This window comes from Cherax quadricarinatus, chromosome 4 (genome assembly GCF_038502225.1).
Source record: "Cherax quadricarinatus isolate ZL_2023a chromosome 4, ASM3850222v1, whole genome shotgun sequence".
NCBI classification, from domain to species: domain Eukaryota; kingdom Metazoa; phylum Arthropoda; class Malacostraca; order Decapoda; family Parastacidae; genus Cherax; species Cherax quadricarinatus.
In genome coordinates, this window is record NC_091295.1 from 13500164 (window position 1) to 13519329 (window position 19166).

At 41.5% G+C, this 19166-nt stretch overlaps 2 protein-coding genes across 11 annotated transcripts in view; one reads left to right on the top strand and one right to left on the bottom strand.

The window, feature by feature from the left end:
* Cul1 (cullin 1) overlaps positions 1–591 on the bottom strand; it is a 295830-nt gene extending 295239 nt beyond the window's left edge. The window contains exon 1 of one of the 2 annotated variants that reach the window (XM_053770358.2): positions 321–562. The gene's annotated coding sequence lies outside the window, so the exon portion shown is untranslated. Of the gene's footprint in view, positions 1–320 lie in introns of both variants that reach the window. The other variant, XM_070094495.1, reaches the window with a different exon arrangement.
* A 16535-nt stretch (positions 592–17126) lies between these two features.
* LOC128684403 (uncharacterized) overlaps positions 17127–19166 on the top strand; it is a 251874-nt gene continuing 249834 nt past the window's right edge. For 6 of the 9 annotated variants that reach the window (XR_011393207.1, XM_070094539.1, XM_070094549.1 and 3 more), the window contains exon 1: positions 17157–17315. The gene's annotated coding sequence lies outside the window, so the exon portion shown is untranslated. Of the gene's footprint in view, positions 17341–19166 lie in introns of all 9 variants that reach the window. The other 3 variants (XM_070094513.1, XM_070094531.1, XM_070094521.1) reach the window with 2 other exon arrangements.

Sequence of the window (19166 nt, forward strand, 5' to 3'; positions counted from 1 at the left end):
AGAAGTACACGAGTGGGTGTAGGTTGGTGCGAGATGAACCTGCCTAGCATGGGCCAGTAGGCCTCCTCTAATGTTCTCATTTTAACGGGGAAGCGCTAAACCCGTAAATGTTGTATAGTGGCTGGGGTAGTGGGAGGTTGTCTGGCTGGACTTAATGATAAGGTTAAGCTAATTGCTTGGATCAAGAGCCAGTTATGAAGGAAGGTTGGCTGAAGGGTGAGTGGAAGGTGAAGAGGAACCTGAGCGGCATCACCTGACCAGGGACTTGTAACTCTGGTTCTTACTGATGTAGAGTGTAGTAGTGAGGTAAGAAGTCTCACCGTGTGTGGAGGAGGTGGTGTAGGTAGGTGAGATAGAGACAAGTGATGGCAGGTGTAGACGAGTGTGGCTGCTGCTGCTGCTGCTGCTCTTGCTGCTGTTACTGTCTGGCCGCAGCCGCTCCTCTCTTACTCTGCCTTCACACTCATGCTGCCTCAACCAGCACACACACACACCTCATACCTTCATCTTGACAGTAGAAAACAATGACACTACCTTTCTTTCCCCACCATCAAGGTAAAACAACCTCACACCAGTGTGCGCATGGTCACCACAGGTAGTGAACACCACACATAAACATTCCATAACTAACTTACTATCTACTTTTATTTAAGTACAGTTTTACTCAATTTTGGATAATTACAAGTATCTTATATCAGTAATATATAAATATAAATTTCCTAGAATAACTCAAAAAAAAGTCCAACAAAGTGACATATCTATGTAATAACCGCACTTATTATACTCACTCCCCACTACATATTGAAAAAATAAAACAAACAAATAAACTCTTTAAAATATATAAAATGTCTTTAACACTTAATAGATACATAATATATATAGTGAGTCTCCCACTACCTGTGCTGTTCATACAATGATAAGTTCCCTAATGTTTTTATTCTATAAATCACCGCAAATGACATATTAATTGCACTGATACTTTAATGAATTATTATTAAAAAAACAGTGATTTAATGTACTAGAAAGCGTAATTTAATATAAGAGTAATTACTGTAATAGTATTGTACATGTATTCCAGGCGCGCGCTTTTTAAATCACATTGTTGTTAAGTTTATTCAGGTATAGCCACTACAGATACCTATGGCTACACCTGAATATGGGGATGAGTTTGTCATTTCTCCCAATACACACAACTACAACAGTCAGACGGACACCACACAGGTAACCTCCCTGGAAATTGGAGATGAGTCAGATGCACAGGACCTACCTGCAATGAATGATGAAACAGAGAACACTAATGTAACCATGGTACCTGTTGAGGTGATAGGTGTTAAAGAAAGCACTAACCCAGAAGTGCCATCCTCCGGAGAGGCATTGGATTCGTTAGACCTTCCTCATATTATAACAACTTTCCAGAAAAAAATTGAGCATCTTGAACAGATCCTGACAAGTTTAATAAATATATGTAATCAGGATGATGCTCTTGAGCATGGTGATGATGTCAGAAGTGCAGCAATCTCCGTTCAGCTTCCAGCAATTTGTGAGAAAGAAGCCCATAACTCTTGCCTTCAAGACTTGCCTTATCACTGGCTGCCAAAATGCCGAAAAATGCTTAAAAATAAAGGTCCTGAAGATAAAGACGTACAAACTATGCTATTTGCTCTTAAGTATCTGCACACTGTAGTCAAAGCATAATAGTTTTACCATCTTATGAACAAGAGATTGTAATAACTCACTACAATGGATACATTACAAATCTTTTCATGGAACATTGCTTCCATCAGGAAGCGGTTGCCTGACTTACATCATATTAGTGCAACCAAGAATATTGATGTCATCTGTTTGCAGGAATGTAGATTGAAAGATGGAGCACCTCCACCAAACTTGCCTGGATATGCAGCTTATAACCTAAGGTCAACCAACTGTTGTGTGATGTATGTCAGAAAGAACTTGCCACATTCACTCCTTTCCTTGCAGAGTCGAGTTAACATGCAGTATCATGGTGTCAAAGTATATGCAGGCGATTTTTCCATAAACATTTTTAATCTCTATGCCCCAGCGAACCAGCTTCGACCTGATGCTTTACCAGATCGCATCAATAGTGAACCTACCATCATTCTTGGAGATTTTAATGCCAGACATAAGAATATTGGTGGGTCTATAACAAACACCAATGGAACTAAACTAGTGAGATTGCTAAATGAGCATGATAATGTTCGAATTGTGGGCACTACTGAGCCTACTCACATATATGGTGGCATACTAGATCTGTGTCTTGGATTTAATACATCATATACGATGCATGACTCTGTCATAGTTGATGATCTTCAATCTTGATCACATCTCCAGCAATCAAGGAGCTAAATACAGAAGGAGGAAACTTATTCTCAAACCAGAACACAGAGACAACTTTATTAACAACTTGGATCAATGGTATAAGAATTACGAGCCCATTGGCACACAAAAATTTAATGATGATTTAATTACCACTATTGAGAGTGTTCTCACAGATCAAGTGGGCAGTAATAGGAAACAAAAAACCTCCACTATAAATAACAATAAAAACCAATGTAAATACTATAATGATCCACAGCTGCGCAATCTAACACATGCAGCTAGGAGGATTGGTAAAGCATACCGTGAATGTAGAACCCCAGACCTGCTCAGAACGTTCCAAGCTGCACTAACAAATGCAAGGAATAGAAAGGAAGAACTTAGGCAACAGGAATGGGAACAGTTTGTTAGTGGATTAAATAGGTCCACCCCTTTGAGTTTGGCTTGGAAAGGTATAAATAAAATAACCAGGAAAAAGACTGGCAATGTTGCTCATCCCTTTCCTCTTGAAAAAGCAAATGACCTCATAAATAACTGGTCCAAAACATCCAGGCATGAAAGCCTTCCATCTCATATTAGAAAAAATTTAGAGAGTACTTCTGAAGAAATGTTGAAATTGATTAATTTTATGAGCCAAAATATTGATGAGAGTGATTGCCTCTTTACCGAGTATGAATTAGATAATGCATTAACCAAAGGTCGATCAACTGCTCCTGGAGAGGATGGTATAACCTATGATATTCTCAGAACTCTAAGGCATGTGCCTGATAACCCTTTGTTGGCACTGTATAATCTCAGTTACATTGAGGGCGTTCTTCCTACTTCCTGGACCAATAGTCTCATTGTGCCTATCCCTAAGCCCCAACAGCCTGATACATTTAGGCCGATCTCCTTAACTAGTTGTCTTTGTAAAACTTTTGAAAGAATGATGCTTAACAGACTGTACTACAGAATCAGACATCAACTTTCCCCCTACCTCTATGGGTTCATGAAAGGTAAAAGTGTGCAGAACTGTATTTCCACCTTTCTCACTGCACACACCTCTACTAGTTTTACCACTTTTCTTGATCTAAAATCTGCATTTGATATTGCGAACAGAACCGTTATACTACATGAACTAGCCAAAATGAATATTGGTGGTAGCTTACTCTGCTGGATAATAGGATACCTGTCAAATAGAGTATCCTCTGTCCTTTACCAAGGCTTCAGAAGTGATTCTAAAGAAATGTCTTTAGGTACACCGCAGGGAGGAGTTCTTAGTCCCATGCTATTTAATATTCTGATTAATGCTCTCCTAAATGCTCTACCTGCCTCACCTAAACATATAGCTATAAGCTATGCTGATGATATCATGATCCATACAACAGGGCATAAGAAGATGAATACCATTCTTAATGAAGTTCAAGCAATTTGTAATCGACTAGGCCTCATAATATCTTCCTCTAAAACTAAGATATTAACAAGCAAACAACATCCCCCACCCATCTATTTGCAGGGTGAAATCATTAGCTACGTTAAAACTTACAGATATCTTGGTGTAGATGTACCCTTTAACAAATCCACTATACCACAACTAAACAAGAAATGTAAAGCTAGGCTAAATGCTCTCAAAGCTGTTGCTGGCTACAATCCCAACTATGGTGCAAATGTGAGAATCGTGAGAATGATGTACATAGCCTATGTTAGGTCCTTAATTGATTATGCTGCTCCCATGTTGATATTAGCTAGAGAAAGTTCTCTCCGACCCTTGGAGTTAATGCAAAATGAAGCTCTCAGGATTATTCTTGGCTGTCCCAGATCTACAAAAGTTCTTAACATGAGGAAGGAGCTTGGTATTTCTAGTATCAGTGATAGGATTGTTGAAATTAACACTGTACTCGGTATTAGAATGTTGATAAACGAACCAGACACTGTCACAGTGAATCTTACCAAGTGTCTAGAGGTAAATACACACAGATCTAAATGGATTGTGAAAACGTGCAATTGCATTAAGTTTTATAACTTGCATGAACTGTATCACTGTAGGCAACAAGAGCATTTCACCCCTCCATGGAAGATGTGTTCCATTTAATATCACATACCTACAAGTCCCTCCCAAGAAGCTCATTGCTAGTAATCCCTTCCTTAAATCTCTTGTTAGAGCAACTGCTCAAGAAGAAATTTCTCACCTAGCTGGTAGTAACAAGTTATCACAAGTTATATACACTGATGAATCTAAACATGAGTCTTCTGGCAGGGCTGCATCTGCTCTTGTTGCCACCTCCCTAGTTAAGAACGATAATAAATTTGTTGAGTTAGGCATAAGAATTAACAACTGGGCGTCTACACTGCAAACTGAATTGTTTGCAATCCTAATGGCGCTAAAGCTAACCTATGACACTGAGCTTGACTCTATCATCATTACTGATTCTATGTCATCATTGAAGGCTCTTGGCTCATATAATGACTCCAACAACATGCTCATTGGGGAAGCCAGGTATAGATACTCAAAAATTAGGGACAAAGGAATTAATGTACAATTGCTATGGATCCCATCACACACTGGATTACTCCTTCATGATAAAGTTGATATGTTAGCCAAGAAGAGTATCGAGGAGAATGTAGAATATAACTTTGGTATAACTGTGTCTAGCATTAGGAATAATATTAGGAGAGAAGTAAATAATGAAAATGATTGTTATAGGAATGCAGTTAGAAGCCTGAGTAGATCTATAACCCACTATGATAACATGAACGTAGATAAGTATGTTTATGGAGCAACTTGCAATGTGAACAGACTGACTGATGTTGTAGTGGCCAGGCTTAGGCTTGGTTACAAGTACTTCTGGCAGTTTGGGAGACACACAGATGATGATCAAACTAAATGTAAATTATGTGATCAGGCATATGGTCACTCTCTTGAACACTATGTGCTTAATTGTCCACTTATTGAGGAATACAGAGACAGACAGTATAATAACCTATGTGACATGTCAAGATATCTTATTAATGAAAATAAGATACCAGATATACTAAGCAAATTTCCTAAATATAAATCCATATGTATTCCTGTTAACCCTTTGGGGCCTAGTTCCTAGGCCTTTTGTGTATCCATATGCTCTCGCGCTACCGTCCACAGGATGGATATGGGGTGCACAATAAACTAGCCACTTCGGTGGCAAAATCTAAAAAAAAAAATTCAGGTATACACAAATACAGTTACAAAGATTATCATACATAGCAGCATATGTGTAGAGAACCTGGGATAACCCAAAAAGTCAGACAAAGTGACTTATTTTCATTAGTGTCCTTGGTTGTATTGTTGTAGCCTTGGGCCTATTATGTACTTTTGATCAGGTGTATATGTGTGTGAATGATTCATAACCTTTGTAACTTGTTCAAAACTTTGGGGTCCAGTCCCTGGACCCATTATGTACCTCTGTAATCTTTTTGATTACCGCGCACAGAATGGGTATGATGGGATGCATATAAAGATATTAAACTAAACTAACTGTTTAGTAGGTAAGTAAGTATAAATAAGCAAAACAAGTGTAAATAAGCAAACAACTACTTTTTGTGTTTACTACAAATGACACAGATCATGTATCTGAATAACTAGGAGGTCAGTTCCAGTTTTTTTTCCCCATCTAGAGGAGTGCTCACCAGTGCTGAAAAAAGTTGGAGGGCTTTTGTGCAGGGGTTTGAATGAGTTTGCCTGAGCATATTGACACGATCACTGATACTTGGAATATTAATTTTTTCCGCATGTTTAGAATTTTGGTAGTACGAGGGTATCAACAATACTTGCACAAGTGATAAATATGGGGAATATATAATAGATAAATTCAAATCCAAATCCTTACAAAAACCTCTCACACTGATAAACATCTACAGACTTCCACAGTCAAATATTAGCCGTTTTAGTGAAAACCTAGGAAGTATTATAACTGTTACACGCATGAACACTTATTATTCACAGGAGACTTCAATATAAATCTCCTGCACGACCAAGACCCATGTGTAACTGAATTCACAAACACTATGAGTAACTGCTTGTTGTTACCAACAGTAACAAAACCTACAAGAATCTCTGACCACATCTGGACCAACACCATATCCCCTTTAAAATCAGGCATAGTCACAGATAACACCACAGACCACTACCCTACCTTTCTCATAACCAATCTAGGTAAATTACCCCAAGACAATACTAAAGTAACCTTCAGACTACATAATGAGACAGCCATTAATAAAGTCACAACGGCAATGACAAACATCGACCGGCAAACTGAGCTAGAAATCTATACAGATACCGACGAATGTATTAATAATTTTCTAAAAAAGACCCAATACCTCTATAACAAGCACTGCCCTAAGAAACTAAACAGTTTACAGCTAAGAGACTGAACAGTCCCTGGCTAACACCCAGCATCCTCAAATCCATAAATATAAAGCACCTATATGAAAAACAGAACAGAATGGGTCAAATAACCAGAGACCAAACAAAACGTTACTCGTCAATCCTAACCAGCCTGATAAGAAGGGCAAAAAAAATGTATTATGAAAACAGATTATCCAACTTAAAAGGTGATATAAAAAATACCTGGAAAACCCTATCTGAAATTCTAGGAACAAAAAAGATATCAGGAAACAGAACCATCAAACTAACAAAACCAGATAAACCCCAACTCCCATCGACTGAAACAGCACAGACTCAATGTTTTCTTCTCCACCATAGGAAAAAAACCTGGCGGATAAAATCCCAAGCTCAAATACCCCACCTAATGACTACCTCATTGGCACCTACTCGAACACATTATTCCTAGCTCCGACTAACCCAGCAATAGTCTCTCTTATTATCAACACACTGAAAAGCAAGACAGGAGGTTTAAATACCTTACCACCCTTCATATACAAAAAAGCTTCACAAGTACTTTCCTCAGTCATTGCAACACTCTTTAATAAATCCATCTAATCCTCTACCTTCCCCACAGTTCTCAAAATAGCAAGGGTCACCCCGATACATAAAGGAGGAGATCAAGCAGACTTGAATAACTATAGGCCAATATCTAACTTACCCCTTCTCTCTAAAATATTTGAAAAATTAACAGTACCTTTCAAGGCAGGTGAAATTGCTGACCTAGAAAATGTACAGAGAACCTTCACGGCGCGCATAACGGAGATAAAACACCTCAATTACTGGGAGCGCTTGAGGTTCCTGAACCTGTATTCCCTGGAACACAGGCGGGAGAGATACATGATTATATACACCTGGAAAATCCTAGAGGGACTAGTACCGAACTTGCACACGAAAATCATTCACAACGAAAGCAAAAGACTTGGCAGACGATGCACCATCCCCCCAATGAAAAGCAGGGGTGTCACTAGCACGTTAAGAGACCATACAATAAGTGTCAGGGGCCCGAGACTGTTCAACTGCCTCCCAGCATACATACCTGGAGTTTACCTGGAGAGAGTTCCGGGGGTCAACGCCCCCGCGGCCCGGTCTGTGACCAGGCCTCCTGGTGGATCAGAGCCTGATCAACCAGGCTGTTGCTGCTGGCTGCACGCAAACCAACGTACGAGCCACAGCCCGGCTGATCAGGAACTGACTTTAGGTGCTTGTCCAGTGCCAGCTTGAAGACTGCCAGGGGTCTGTTGGTAATCCCCCTTATGTGTGCTGGGAGGCAGTTGAACAGTCTCGGGCCCCTGACACTTATTGTATGGTCTCTTAACGTGCTAGTGACACCCCTGCTTTTCATTGGGGGGATGGTGCATCGTCTGCCAAGTCTTTTGCTTTCGTAGTGAGTGATTGTCGTGTGCAAGTTCGGTACTAGTCCCTCTAGGATTTTCCAGGTGTATATAATCAAGTATCTCTCCCTCCTGCGTTCCAGGGAATACAGGTTTAGGAACCTCAAGCGCTCCCAGTAATTGAGGTGTTTTATCTCCATTATGCGCGCCGTGAAAGTTCTCTGTACATTTTCTAGGTCGGCAATTTCACCTGCCTTGAAAGGTGCTGTTAGTGTGCAGCAATATTACAGCCTAGATAGAACAAGTGACCTGAAGAGTGTCATCATGGGCTTGGCCTCCCTAGTTTTGAAGGTTCTCATTATCCATCCTGTCATTTTTCTAGCAGATGCGATTGATACAATGTTATGGTCCTTGAAGGTGAGATCCTCCGACATGATCACTCCCAGGTCTTTGACGTTGGTGTTTCGTTCTATTTTGTGGCCAGAATTTGTTTTGTACTCTGATGAAGATTTAATTTCCTCATGTTTACCATATCTGAGTAATTGAAATTTCTCATCGTTGAACTTCATATTGTTTTCTGCAGCCCACTGAAAAATTTGGTTGATGTCCGCCTGGAGCCTTGCAGTGTCTGCAATGGAAGACACTGTCATGCAGATTCGGGTGTCATCTGCAAAGGAAGACACGGTGCTGTGGCTGACATCCTTGTCTATGTCGGATATGAGGATGAGGAACAAGATGGGAGCGAGTATTGTGCCTTGTGGAACAGAGCTTTTCACCGTAGCTGCCTCGGACTTGACTCTGTTGACGACTACTCTCTGTGTTCTGTTAGTGAGGAAATTATAGATCCATCGACCGACTTTTCCTGTTATTCCTTTAGCACACATTTTGTGCGCTATTACGCCATGGTCACACTTGTCGAAGGCTTTTGCAAAGTCTGTATATATTACATCTGCATTCTTTTTGTCTGTGATGGACTGAACACATCGACTCCAGGCTGAGGGACTGATTACCTCATACTCCTCCTCTCCTTACGCCTTCCTCTTTGCATTGGACTGATGAAGCCACTGTGTGGCGAAATCTTTTCCTGAATAAAGATTCCCATATGCTGCATAAGTGTCTCAATCTTCAACTTGTCGGTTTTTCAAACTATTCATCACAAGTCCATCTATCATCATTCTATCATGCATTATCCCCTCAAGGAAGGTTCCTTGATGTTGGTGAGGGGCTCTTGATTTAGGGAATTGGATCTGTGCTCCAGTTCCCCGAATTAAGCCTGAATGCCTTCCACATCCCCCCCCAGGCGCTGTATAATCCTCCGGGTTTAGCGCTTCCCCCTTGATTATAATAATAATAATATCATGCATTACGAGCCACATGTCTTTGGTGCATCCATCAAAATAAGCAGACTCTTGGATGTTACTACCGCCCAGCTCTGGCTGGGTTACAAGTATCTTTGGCAGGTTAAATCCCCACCACCAGATGTAGACCAAACGAAATGTAAACTTTGACAGATGGACTATTGTCACACCTTGAGTCATTAAGTACTGGAGTGCGATAAAATTAATGAATTTAGAGACAACTCACTCAGAAATGTTCAAAAAATGTCAAAGTATTTTATCCACAGTGGTATATTACGGACCATTCTGGAGAAATACCCTGACTTTGCTAGCTGTAAATAAAGCATTACCACGTGTGTGTACTCACCTAGTTGAGGTTGCAGGGGTCGAGTCCGAGCTCCTGGCCCCGCCTCTTCACTGGTCGCTTTATTATACCTCTGCTTAAAGCTATGTATGGATCCCGCCTCCACTACATCGCTTCCCAAACTATTCCACTTCCTGACTACTCTGTGGCTGAAGAAATACTTCCTAACAAACTGTGATTCATCTGTGTCTTCAACTTCCAACTGTGTCCCCTTGTTACTGTGTCCAATCTCTGGAACATTCTGTCTTTGTCCACCTTGTCAATTCCTCTCAGTATTTTGTATGTCGTTATCATGTCCCCCCTATCTCTCCTGTCCTCCAGTGTCGTCAGGTCGATTTCCCTTAACTTCTCCTCGTAGGACATACCTCTTAGCTCTGGGACTAGTCTTGTTGCAAACCTTTGTACTTTCTCTAGTTTCTTTACGTGCTTGGCTAGGTGTGGGTTCCAAACTGGTGCCGCATACTCCAAATTGGGCCTAACGTACACGGTTTACAGGGTCCTGAACGATTCCTTATTAAGATGAGGTTTGCTAGGCGCCCATATGCTGCAGCAGTTGTTTGGTTGATGTGCCTGGTGTGTGTGTGTGTGTGTGTGTGTGTGTGTGTGTGTGTGTACTCACCTATTTGTACTCACCTATTTGTGGTTGCAGGGGTCGAGTCTTAGCTCCTGGCCCTGCCTCTTCACCGGTTGCTACTGGGCCCTCTCTCTCCCCGCTCCATGAGCTTTATCAAACCTCGTCTTAAAACTGTGTATGGTTCCTGCCTCCACTACGTCATTTTCTAGGCTATTCCACTGCCTTACAACTCTATGACTGAAGAAATACTTCCTACTATCTCTCTGACTCATTTGTGTCTTCAACTTCCAATTGTGGCCTCTTGTTTCTGTGTCCCCTCCCTGGAACATCCTGTCTTTGTCCACCTTGTCTATTCCACGCAGTATTTTATATGTAATTATCATGTCTCCCCTGACCCTCCTGTCCTCCAGTGTCGTCAGGCCGATTTCCCTTAATCTTTCTTCATAGGACATTCCCCTTAGCTCTGGAACTAACCTTGTCGCAAACCTTTGTACTTTCTCTAGTTTCTTGACGTGCTTTATCAAGTGCGGGTTCCAAACAGGTGCTGCATACTCCAGTATCAACTGGATCAACTGCAGCAACACACCTAAAGCCAATAATAACCCAACAAAAAGCTGCAGTAAGAATAATCACTAAATCCCATCCCTGGCAGCACACCCCCCCACTCTTCAAAGATCTAAACTTACTCCCAGTTCAGTACATCCACACTTACTACTGTGCAATCTATATCTACAGGGCCTTAAACTCTAATATCAACCTTGACCTAAAACGCTTTCTTGATAGTTGTGACAGAACCCACAGGCATAACACCAGACCCAAACATCTCTACGACATTCCCCGTGTCCGACTAAACCTTTACAAAAATTCAATGTATGTCAAAGGCCCTAAAATCTGGAATACCCTACCTGAGAACTCTAGAACTGCGGACACATTCATCACCTTCAAAACTACCATTAGAAAACATCTTATCTCCCTGATACACCCCATCAACTAACTACACGAATATCACCTGGTGGTTCACACTTACACTCGCTCACTCATTTGACCATAAACAGAAATATTAATCTCAGTCTTAAAATAATGAATCCTGTGATACTCCAATACTGAAACTATATACTGTGCCAAAACAAAAGCATTCACATTGCTAAACTCATAAACTAGTATTTAGTCACTTAGCCATAAGACCAACTTACCTCATAATTTGTAATATTTTACAATTAAGAATAAAACTAAGTATGCCCGAAATGCCTAGCCATGCTAAGCGTTCTAGTGGTACACTCTGTAATCACAATTTTACTACATGTAAACCAAACAATAACCAAATTTCTGTAAACTCAGCATTGTAATCCTTATAGAGAATAAACTTTGAATTGAATTGAATTGAATTGAAGTATGGGCCTGACATACACGGTGTACAGTGTCTTGAATGATTCCTTACTAAGGTATCGGAATGCTGTTCTCAGGTTTGCCAGGCGCCCATATGCTGCAGCAGTTATCTGATTGATGTGTGCTTCCGGAGACATGTTCGGTGTTATACTCACCCCAAGATCTTTCTCCTTGAGTGAGGTTTGCAGTCTTTGGCCACCTAGCCTATACTCTGTCTGTGGTCTTCTGTGCCCTTCCCCTATCTTCATGACTTTGCATTTGGCAGGATTAAATTCGAGAAGCCATTTGCTGGACCAGGTGTCCAGTCTGTCCAGGTCTCTTTGAAGTCCTGCCTGGTCCTCATCAGATTTAATTCTCCTCATTAACTTCACATCATCTGCAAACAGGGACACTTCTGAGTCTAACCCTTCCGTCATGTCGTTCACATATACCAAAAATAGCACTGGTCCTAGGACCGACCCCTGTGGGACCCCGCTCGTCACAGGTGCCCACTGTGATACATCATTACGTACCATGACTCGTTGTTGCTTCCCTGTCAGGTATTCTCTGATCCATTGCAGTGCCCTTCCTGTTATATGCACCTGATGCTCTAGCTTCTGCACTAATCTCTTGTGAGGAACTTACCTGGAGTTTACCTGGAGAGAGTTTCGGGGGTCAACGCCCCCGCGGCCCGGTCTGTGACCAGGCCTCCTGGTGGATCAGCCCCTGATCAACCAGGCTGTTGCTGCTGGCTGCACGCAAACCAACGTACGAGCCACAGCCCGGCTGATCAGGAACTGACTTTAGGTGATTGTCCAGTGCCAGCTTGAAGACTGCCAGGGGTCTGTTGGTAATCCCCCTTATGTATGCTGGGAGGCAGTTGAACAGTCTCGGGCCCCTGACACTTATTGTATGGTCTCTTAACGTGCTAGTGACACCCCTGCTTTTCATTGGGGGGATGTTCCATCGTCTGCCAAGTCTTTTGCTTTCGTAGTGAGTGATTTTCGTGTGCAAGTTCGGTACTAGTCCCTCTAGGATTTTCCAGGTGTATATAATCATGTATCTCTCCCGCCTGCGTTCCAGGGAATACAGGTTTAGGAACCTCAAGTGCTCCCAGTAATTGACGTGTTTTATCTCCGTTATGCGCGCCGTGAAGGTTCTCTGTACATTTTCTAGGTCAACAATTTCACCTGCCTTGAAAGGTGCTGTTAGAGTGCAGCAATATTCCAGCCTAGATAAAACAAGTCACCTGAAGAGTGTCATCATGGGCTTGGCCTCCCTAGTTTTGAAGGTTCTCATTATCCATCCTGTCATTTTTCTAGCAGATGCGATTGATACAATGTTATGGTCCTTGAAGGTGAGATCCTTCGACATGATCACTCCCAGGTCTTTGACGTTGGTGTTTCGCTCTATTTTGTGGCCAGAATTTTGTACTCTTCCGAGTATTTCAACAGTAGTTTCTCTTGGGGGATCCTGTTCCGCACTTTCTGTCCTGAGAATCAGCTTGATCGGTCATTGTCTGTGTGTGTGTGTATGTGTGTGTACTCACCTAACTGTGGTTGCAGGGGTCGAGACTCAGCTCCTGACCCCTTCACTGATTGCTACTAGGTCCTCTCTCTCTCTCTCTCTCTCTCTCTCTCTCTCTCTCTCTCTCTCTCTCTCTCTCTTTCTCTCTCTTTCTCTCTCTTTCTCTCTCTTTCTCTCTCTCTCTCTTTCTCTCTCTTTCTCTCTGCCTCTTGAGCTTTGTCATACCTCATCTTAAAGCTATGTATGGCTCCTGCCTCCACTACATCGTTTGCTAGGCTATTCCAGTTCCTGACAACTCTGTGACTGAAGAAGTACTTCCTAACATCCCTGTAACTCGTCTGAGTCTTCGGCTTCCAATTGTGACCCCTTGTTTCTGTGTCCCCTCTCTGGAACATCCTGTCTCTGTCCACCTTGTCTATTCCACGCAGTATTTTGTATATTGTTATCATGTCTCCCCTGACCCTCCTGTCCTCCAGTGTCGTCAGTCCAATTTCCCTCAACCTTTCTTCGTAGAACATCTCCCTGAGCTCCAGAACTAGCCTTGTTGCAAACCTTTGTACTTTCTCTAATTTCTTGATGTGCTTGATCAGGTGTGAGTTCCAAACTGGTGCTGCATACTCCAGTATGGGCCTGACGTACACAGTGTACAGTGTCTTGAGTGATTCCTTACTAAGGTATCGGAACACTATTCTCAGGTTTGCCAGGCGCCCATATTCTGCAGCAGTTATCTGATTAATGTGTGCCTCCGGAGACGTGCTCGGTGTTTTGGTCACTCCAAGATCTTTCTCCTTGAGTGAGGTTTGCAGCCTTTGTCCACCTAGCCTATACTCTGTGTGCAGTTTTCTTTGCCCTTCCCCAATCTTCATGACTTTGCATTTGGCAGGGTTGAATTTGAGAAGCCAGTTGTTGGACCACGTGTCCAGCCTGTCCAGGTCTCTTTGTAGTCCTGCCTGATCCTCATCCGATTTACTCCTTCTCATTAACTTCACATCATCTGCAAACAGGGACACTTCAGAGTCTATCCCTTCCATCATGTCATTCATATATATAAAAAATAGCACTGGTCCTAGGACTGACCTCTGTGGGACCCCGCTCGTTACAGGCGCCCACTTTGACACCTCATCACGTACCATGACTCGTTGTTGCCTCCCTGTTAGGTATTCTCTGATCCATTGCAGTGCCCTTCCTGTTATATGCGCCTGATCTTCCAGCTTCTGCACTGATCTCTCGTGTGGAACTGTGTCGAAGGTCTTCCTGCAGTCCAGGAAAACGCAATCAACCCACCCCTCTCTCTCGTGTCTTACCTCTGTTACCTTGTCATATAACTCCAGAAGGTTTGTGACACAGAATTTGCCTTCCATGAATCCGTGCTGGTTGTCGTTTATAATCCTGTTCCGTTCCAGGTGCTCCACCACTCTTCTGATAATCTTCTCCATGACTTTGCATACTATACATGTCAGAGACACTGGTCTGTAGTTTAGTGCCTCGTTTCTGTCTCCTTTCTTAAAAATGGGGACTACATCTGCCATCTTCCATACCTCAGGTACTTGCCCAGTTTCAAGGGATGTATTGAAGATTGTGGTTAATTAGTTACCATTTTGTCCTAGGCACATGTCGATTAGACACTAGGCCTGGTGTGTGTGTGTGTGTGTGTGTGTGTGTGTGTGTGTGTGTGTGTGTGTGTGTGTGTGTGTGTGTGTGTGTGTGTGTGTTACCATTTTGTCCTAGGCACATGTCGATTAGACACTAGGCCTGGTGTGTGTGTGTGTGTGTGTTTGTGTGTTTGTCTCCTTGCCTTCGTGCTCCAGCAACCAATGGGAAATGATGTCATATTGAATACAGGTGTAAATGTGTTAGGTCATTGCTTTATGTCCAGATTAATGGGCAAGGGGCAACTGGTGTAAGAGTAGGCTGATAGCTTCCCATATAGCATGCCTTCTTTTTCTTTCAAAAACTGTAATAGATATCACATTTCCATTTGAAAATTGGGTACTGTCAAGAGCAAGAAGGATGTATATATCATTTAAATTAAGGCAAGGAGTGCACTTACAAGATTGGTTATTGTGATCAATGGATTTGCAGATGTGATTCATTATGTCAAGTTTTAAAATGACACAAACAAAATTTCTGATGAAGATGGGTTATGGGTTAGCCATACATCATGCTTTCCTCCTTTAGGCTGCAAATCTCACATTCCTCACAATACAGGACACAAACAGGAATCAGAGTGATAAGCTCTAGGATAATTCAGGCAATGAGAATTTAACAGTCTGCAGAAGGGATCATCATGTAGGGCTGGTGCAAGCAGGGCAGTCTGCACTGCATGTTTTATTGGATGGTTGAAGCATTAGCAAGTTTATTTCTGTGTGTGTGTGTGTGTGTGTGTGTGTGTGTGTGTGTGTGTGTGTGTGTGTGTGTGTGTGTGTGTGTGTGTGTGTGTGTGTGTGTGTGGCTCAATCAATATTTGCACCAATAACTCATTACAGTTGTGACCGGGTGTGGAAGTGTGAATTGCTCATTACTCTATAATTTGTTCATGATTGTAGCCATGTATAAACGTAAGTAACCATACTTACAGGATTCATTACCTTTGTAACTTGTCAGTTTATTACCTTTGTACCTAGTTCAGCTATCAAACCATACCACGGGCGGGATTTGAACCCGCGGTCAGAGAGTCTCATAACTCCAGACCGTCGCGTTAGCCACTGCAATCGTGTCATTACGATTTCGTGAGTTCAGCTATCAAAACTTTAGGGGCCCAGTCCCTGGACCCATTACGTACCTCTGTAATCTGTAAATACCTTTGTAACTTGTCATGATTGTGACCAGACCTACCTGGAGTTCATTACCTTTGTAAATTGTGAGTTCATTACCTTTGTAAATTGTGAGTTCATTACCTCTGTAACTTGTTCAGCTATCAAAACTTTGTGGCCCAGTCCCTGGAGCCGTTATGTAACTTTGTAATCTTTTGACTACCATCCACAGGATGGTTATGGGGTGACTACCACCCACAGGATGGGTATGGGGTGACTACCACCCATAGGATGGGTATGGGGTGCATAATAAAGATACTAAACTAAAAAAACTCCTTTAATCAGGATCAAAGCTAAGTAGGAATCTAACTCCTTCCTTTCTTTCCCTGATGATCATGCCCACTGCTCTGTGACAGGCTGTTCTTTCCTTGTTTACTGGAAGCTTATGCACAGTGGCATATATATTCACTACTTTTCTTACCATGCTCCTCCTCCTGTCAAGAAAAAGTGTGCTTGTTTCTCTCTTCCTTCGTGGCACCATATATGTGGGACTAAGTTTCTCAGCTCTGAAATCTCCACTCTGCTGCTCCAGCAACTACAAGGATAACTACAACTATATGAACAAAAACAGCAACTACAAGGATAACTACAACAACTCTAACAACTGCAGCAATCAATCAGTATATAAATATATTATAATATAATATATATATGCAGTAATATACATATTATGCTGCAGTGTTCCCTTTCTTATGAGTCGCGCGTCAGGTGCTGCTTTGTTGTGGGATGTAATAGTGAGGTGTGGTCTAGACCCTTTATATGCCTTCTTTTGATGCATTACTTTTATTGTTCCTTGATAATGTGAGTAGTCACGAAAGCGCTCGGAATTTCTATATTCTTTCACAGTGGTTGTTTTGCATATATATATATATATATATATATATATATATATATATATATATATATATATATATATATATATATATATATATATATATATATATATATATATATATATATATATATATATATATATATATATATATATATATATATATATATATATATAAATATATGCCTTATATAATCTAACCAATGAAGAGGTTTTTCTAGAAGTAATGACTAGTATTTAAATAACAGGTATTAGTGTAGTATCCCCTGGTAAGTTAGTAGCATAACAAACGAGGAAGAGGAAGCGAGGCGCCGCCAGTGTTGTTATGGTGATGCTTTACTTGGCTCTATGACTTCCCCGACCTAGGTACGTCCTTCTTCAGGCTCTCCCTCAGGGCCATGATGCCCTCAAGAGTGTCAGGGAGCTGCTGCTGGAGCAGGTAACACTGGCGGAGAACAAGAGGGGTGAGAGGTGACAACCTTGTCATGGGGGATGGGAGGAGGGTTAGTTAGTCCCTTTGGTTTGTTAGGCCTGTATTGTTCTATGGTTTGTTGTTAGGCCTGTCTTACGGGGTTGTTGTTAGGCCTGTCTTACGGTTCGTTGTTAGGTCTGTCTTATGGATTGTTGTTAGGATTGTGTTATGGTTTGTTGTTAGGTCTATCTTATGGTTTGTTGTTAGGTCTGTCTTATGGTTTGTTGTTAGGTCTGTCTTATGGTTTGTTGTTAGGTCTGTCTTATGGTTTGTTGTTAGGTCTGTCTTATGGTGTGTTGTTAGGTCTGTCTTATGGTTTGTTGTTAGGTCTGTCTTATGGTGTGTTGTTAGGTCTGTCTTATGGTTTGTTGTTAGGTCTGTCTTATGGTTTGTTGTTAGGTCTGTCTTATGGTGTGTTGTTAGGCCTGTCTTATGGTGTGTTGTTAGGTCTGTCTTATGGTTTGTTGTTAGGTCTGTCTTATGGTTTGTTGTTAGGTCTGTCTTATGGTTTGTTAGGTCTGTCTTATGGTTTGTTGTTAGGTCTGTCTTATGGTTTGTTGTTAGGTCTGTCTTATGGTTTGTTGTTAGGTCTGTCTTATGGTGTGTTGTTAGGTCTGTCTTATGGTTTGTTGTTAGGTCTGTCTTATGGTTTGTTGTTAGGTCTGTCTTATGGTTTGTTGTTAGGTCTGTCTTATGGTGTGTTGTTAGGTCTGTCTTATGGTTTGTTGTTAGGTCTGTCTTATGGTTTGTTGTTAGGTCTGTCTTATGGTTTGTTGTTAGGTCTGTCTTATGGTTTGTTAGGTCTGTCTTATGGTGTGTTGTTAGGTCTGTCTTATGGTTTGTTGTTAGGTCTGTCTTATGGTTTGTTGTTAGGTCTGTCTTATGGTTTGTTGTTAGGTCTGTCTTGTGGTTTGTTGTTAGGTCTGTCTTATGGTTTGTTGTTAGGTCTGTCTTATGGTGTGTTGTTAGGTCTGTCTTATGGTGTGTTGTTAGGTCTGTCTTATGGTGTGTTGTTAGGTCTGTCTTATGGTGTGTTCTTAGGTCTGTCTTATGGTTTGTTGTTAGGTCTGTCTTATGGTGTGTTGTTAGGCCTGTCTTATGGTTTATTGTTAGGTCTGTCTTATGGTGTGTTGTTAGGTCTGTCTTATGGTGTGTTGTTAGGTCTGTCTTATGGTGTGTTGTTAGGTCTGTCTTATGGTTTATTGTTAGGTCTGTCTTATGGTTTGTTGTTAGGTCTGTCTTATGGTTTGTTGTTAGGTCTGTCTTATGGTTTGTTGTTAGGTCTGTCTTATGGTGTGTTGTTAGGTCTGTCTTACGGTTTGTTGTTAGGTCTGTCTTATGGTGTGTTGTTAGGTCTGTCTTATGGTGTGTTGTTAGGTCTGTCTTATGGTTTATTGTTAGGTCTGTCTTATGGTTTGTTGTTAGGTCTGTCTTATGGTTTGTTGTTAGGTCTGTCTTATGGTTTGTTGTTAGGTCTGTCTTATGGTGTGTTGTTAGGTCTGTCTTACGGTTTGTTGTTAGGTCTGTCTTATGGTGTGTTGTTAGGTCTGTCTTATGGTGTGTTGTTAGGCCTGTCTTATGGTTTGTTGTTAGGTCTGTCTTATGGTTTGTTGTTAGGTCTGTCTTATGGTTTGTTGTTAGGTCTGTCTTATGGTTTGTTAGGCCTGCCTTATAGTTTGTTGTTAGGATTGCCTTACGGTGTGTTGTTAGGTCTGTCTTATAGTTTGTTGTTAGGTCTGTCTTATGGTGTGTTGTTAGGTCTGTCTTATGGTTTGTTGTTAGGCCTGTCTTATGGTGTGTTGTTAGGATTGTTTTATG